Source organism: Gigantopelta aegis, chromosome 9 (genome assembly GCF_016097555.1).
Source record: "Gigantopelta aegis isolate Gae_Host chromosome 9, Gae_host_genome, whole genome shotgun sequence".
Classification (NCBI taxonomy): domain Eukaryota; kingdom Metazoa; phylum Mollusca; class Gastropoda; order Neomphalida; family Peltospiridae; genus Gigantopelta; species Gigantopelta aegis.
Genome location: NC_054707.1, coordinates 50,281,634 through 50,287,429, shown reverse-complemented (window position 1 = coordinate 50,287,429; position 5,796 = coordinate 50,281,634).

Sequence of the window (5,796 nt, the reverse complement as noted above, 5' to 3'; positions counted from 1 at the left end):
ATTTTTATTGACTGTAGAACAATCAAGGCTGTAGCTTATGGTTATGCGAGTTACGCGACGCCTTTGCATGCTGGGAATCGTTGGGAATGGTAAAAATAAAGAGATGATTGTTAATGAAGTCTTACTCTCCAATTTACAGTGTCTATTGAAGTCTAGCACTACTCTCACTTTGCAGTACCTAATCGGAGTTCAATTAATGATTGATTAAATATATGACCATTATAGAATATTAACTGGGAATGATACCCGAAAGCATGCGTTTCCAAAAAAGTGTAAATGAAATTGCAATGTTAGATAATCAGGGCAGATAGTGCTATATTGTGTTAACGCCATATTAATATCATTGGTTTAATGTCTTTGAACGGGGTGTGAATGATAAACTAAATGACTATATAGTATTAACACCCAATAGCCGATGTGTATTTTTGTGCGGGGATGTCGTTAAACATTCATTCATATAGTATTAACAAAAGTCTAGCACCCCATGTTCATAGAACTGGTTCAATGTTTTTGAAAGAAAGAAAGAAATGTTTTATTTAACGACGCACTCATCACATTTTATTTACGGTTATATGGCGTCAGACTTATGGTTAAGGACCACACAGATTTTGAGAGGAAACCCGCTGTCGCCACTACATGGGCTACTCTTTCCGATCAGCAGCAAGGGATCTTTTATTTGCGCTTCCCACAGGCAGGATAGCACAAACCATGGCCTTTGTTGAACCAGTTATGGATCACTGGTCGGTGCCAGTGGTTTACACCTACCCATTGAGCCTTGCGGAGCACTCACTCAGGGTTTAGAGTCGGTATCTGGATTAAAAATCCCATGCCTCGACTGGGATCCGAACCCAGTACCTACCAGCCTGTAGACCGATGGCTTAACCACGACGCCACCGAGGCCGGTCAATGTCTTTGAAGGGGAGCAGGCTGAATGATACAATAAACACGTGCTAATTATCAAGTGTTACTGAAGTTTGTTACGTGGAAAATTCTAAATATCGTAACTACTAAATATTGATATTTTTCAATCGATTTATACGAAAATAAATTCGTCGTTGTCAAATGTTTGTCAGTAGTTACTGACAAAAACATCACGGGGTATTTGTGATTAAATATTTACAATTAGTTCGACACATTCACACGTATTTATCAAATAACAATTAGCATTTGCTTAATTGAACTTTATAAAAAAAATAACAAGAATGAATTAATAATAACGATATCCTAGAATACAATATTTCCGTGTGCTACTTGACTTGTGCAAATACATTATGTACATTTGGTTGCCGATAACGTTAGCACATTAGAATGAATAGTTATAATAATCATGTTAATATAAAATATGCATATGAAAAAAGAGGTTTAACATGTATCAAACATATTGGAATGAGTGTTATATTAAGCATGTTAAAATAAAATATGCTTATGGGGACAAAAGGTTTACGGTGAGCAAGCACATTGGACTGAGTATTATAATAAACATGTTAATGTTAAATATTCTTATGGAATGATTGTTATAATAAACATGTTAATATTAAATGTCTTTATTGTGTAAAAAAGGTTTACATTTATAAAGCACATTGAAATGATTGTTAATTTGAAATATCTTTACGGAGAAAAGGGTTTACATGTATCAAGGCCATTGGAATGAGTGATATACTCGTAATAAACGTAGTTATGGCACTAAAAGTTTACATTTATTAAGCACATTGAAATCAGTATTATAATTAACGTCTTAATACAAAATGTATGTGTCATAATTGTTATCTGGCTAAAGTTAAACGGTCTCAAACTCTGTTACAGTTTCCAGTCAGTAAGTGAATTATACCATGGACAATGATTTTAGTGACCACAAAACGTGAATGGTTAAAGGTCTTATTAAAGAATTATTTATGAGACACTTAGTATTTGTGTCAGTGAAAGATGATGCACAGTGATGTCACAATTAGAACGCATGTTATCTGATGGACTACAACAATAATCTTCGCCAAGCTAGGTGCAAATCAGATCTCGAATTATTGAATTAGTCCCCTACCGGTCAACCCGGACGGTACTATAGGTTTCATCTCCCCCCGTCTGTCTGTCTGTTTTACCATGCACTGATACAGATCAAAGCAAATAAAGAACTTGAACTTGAACAGCGTGCACGATTTGTGCGTGCATCACTGGCCATAATGTACTCAGAACGAGATAACATAATAATTATAACACTAGTAAACACTCACCAAAATAATTCTACTGGCCCTTAATATTTTTATTATTGTGTTGGGGGATTGCTTCTTTCTTAAAAAATTATTCATAAATATTCATGGTTCATTTCAGATCTTTTTTTTTTTTTTTCTTCTTTTTTTTTCTGGCCCTTAATTAATTTTGTGGAGTATGCGCTTCTTTTGTCCAACAAGAATGGAAACGAACCCAATGGGTCCAGTGACCGGGGTCGAGCTTGGGACAAGTCTCTGCTGAGGAAAACGTTGAACCTGGTCTGCATAATTAAAACCAAATGAAGCTAATTTCGTATGTCGTCAAGATTACAAGTAACAAGACAGAAAATCTGTAAAATGTGCTACATTAGCATCTCGTTACGAAATGATAAACCAAAGTATTGAATATTTCATTTTCAAACAACACAAATGGAATTAAATTTAAGATCACAATGGCGACATGTGACAAAATGTCTAGTTAATGTCTATTTTTGTTAACCAGCTGTAGGTTTTCCAATTTCGACTCACTGTTACTAATCTGTGTGTAGGCCTACTTGGCTGTTTTTTCAAAATACTCCCTCTATATTTCAAAACAATACTACACCGTCTCACTCTTATTAAAACATTCCCTGTTTGATAACCTGATTTGCGTTCCACCCTCTGGCAGATATTATGGGCGTGTTTAGGAGACTGAGCGCTCGCAAACTAGTTGACTGAAGCCATCATTATCTATCATATCGCACATATCTATGGTTAGGCCCAAAAACCAGTCTAGCAAGCGACCGTGATCTGTCGGCCTCCTGAATATGCATCAGGTATGCATAATTAAACACGTGCTGCCGTCGTAATTCTCGTATCACACGATAAGGGTGTATACTACCAAATCAAATCCCATAGACGACAATAGTAACACATGTGGCTAAAACTCCTACCTGCAACGTATCAACCGACATAAACGCCACGGATATAAATACTACCACCTCTCACACTTAAAGTGAATCAGAAAAAATTGGGGGTCAAGCTGCTCGTTTCTGAGATAACGGGTAGCGTCTATGACTACCCTAGTTCCGCACAAAATTCGAGTACTTTTTTTTACAGGTACCCCATACATGTTTCAAGGACAAGGCTACTTGACACATTGGTACTAGATGAAATAAAATTGCATTTTTTTTACCCAGATGAAACTATTATTTTTTACAACCAACACACTCACATTTATAACCAATCACAGGACTTGTGGTGTTCACTTCTCTATCAAAAGTTGGGTGCACCTCGAACTTTGACCCAGCCGGAAGTTATTTGGTTTAGTACTACCATCAGGGTCATTGTCATATTTGCAAAACAAGGTACCATTCTGTAAAGAACCCTGCTTTCGTAACGCAGTAAGCTGTACGGAATGGAACTTTGGTTGGCGAAGATGAGTTATTGTATATTACTTTTAGTGTAAATCTGAATGACAAAATCATTAATAGTACAACTCGTATATCTGCACAATGCAGAGTCTAAAAGATGTCTAACAACATGTCGTTCGCATGAATTACCGATGCTGAACTTGTTATTTTGTGTTATTTTTATACACACCTCCGCTCTGCACAATCCAAGCATTATCCAACTTATGGTCCTGCTTTGATATTACTTATATGTACGCGTTAAAAAATTTTTTTATTAGATCTCGTCCAAATATATCGTACCTTTTTCTGCTTGTTCTGAATCGTTTTTCTAAAGAACTGACTGTATATTTGGTATTTCTTGAAAAAAAGACCTGACTACAATCTAACTGTAGACCCTTGAATCGTCAACTTCGCCTGTTCCAATTGCTAATGACGTCACCTTTAATGACGCCGTTAGCTTTCCGGATGTTATTGTCTATTTGATCCCGGAAAAATAATGTAATTAACCAATCACAATGCAGAACACACTCGCCGTCAGTTTACAATTAAAATTTAACGTTATATTTCAAACCAAAAATGTATATTTATTGACCGTACATTCACAAAGTAGCAAACATCGAACAACTGACACAAAATATACATTGAACTATACTGAAAACGCACCATCCAATTTCCATTTCTTTTACTATCGCATTCGTGAGATTCATAACCCTAGCCCTTGTATATCATTTTAGTATCATTTATTGCCTACCAGAATACACCCATTTAAACAAATACCAGATAAATATATAGTTTTATTCTTCTCTTATCGTTTTTGCAATTACAAATCTGAATGGTGCCTTTTTAATAAAAGGAAGGAAACGTTTTATTTAAAGTCGCACTCAACACATTTTATTTACGGTTATATGGCGTCAGACATATGATTACGGACCACGCATGTATCGAGAGAGGAAACCCGCTGTCGCCACTTCATGGGCTACTCTTTTCGATTAGCAGCAAGGGATCTTTTAATTGCACCATCCCACAGACAGGATAGTACATACCACGGCCTTTGTTACACCAGTTGAGGAGCACTGGCTGGAACGAGAATGTTTTTAATAAAGTTCAGTTTACTACATACAAATATTTGCATATATCTTATTTAATTCTTAGATGGCATCTTAGCATAATATCTCAACCACAAATTGTGTATTTATCTGTACGTTTAATAAGTATCAAACATCGAGCAATTGTTATAAAATATACTACCTATTTATATATCTTTAATTCATGGATGGCATTTTCTTTGAAAATGTTCTTTTAAAGGGACATTCCCGAGTGTGCTGCACTGTAAGATGTTTCCGACTAATAAAATATTTCTACGATTAAACTTACATATTAAATATATTTTCTTGTTTTGAATATCAGTATCTGTATATTCAATGTGTTTCTGGTCGTCTTAATATTTGTAAGAAGCCCAAACTGGATTTTGTCTTCAAATAATTTCGTACGTACGAAAAAAATCTTGTTTAGGAAATAAAATGACATTTAACCTAGTACAAATATTAGAACGATCAGAAACACGTTTAATATACAGCCACTAATATTTTAAGCAGAAAATAAAATATTTGATATGTAATTACAGTCGTCAAAACGTCTCCGTTAGTCGATAATATCTTAAAAATTGCAGCATACTCAGGAATGTCCCTTTAAGACATTGGTACTAAAATAGTGAATCTTCTTTCCTGACACAACAGCCTGGCCAGTGCTCGTAGACCTTCATTGATATTTAGTGTTGTGCTTCTAGTCTCAGCTATCTGGACTATAAGTCCAAGACAGGTTAGTGTGTTTGTGTGTGTGTGTGTGTGTGAGAGAGAGAGAGAGAGAGAGAGAGAGAGAGAGAGAGAGAGAGAGAGAGAGAGAGAGAGAGAGAGAGAGAGTGAGAGAGTCATTAAAATCGATCTGGGTACGAGCCGGTACCGGGATGCGAACCCAGTACCTACCAGCCTTACGTCGGATGACTTATCAAGTATACCACCGAGACCGGTTATTCACAGACAACGCGTTCTCCATACCCAGAGCAATTTATTATCTTCCCAGTGTTCGCCAATTAACGATACGTACGGGCTACCGACTGTTTACACTGGCTGGCGAACCGCTGTTTGTTTAGCGAAACCTTTGCGTCACATGGGAGAAATGTCACGATAGCTACCCTTATTGCATTG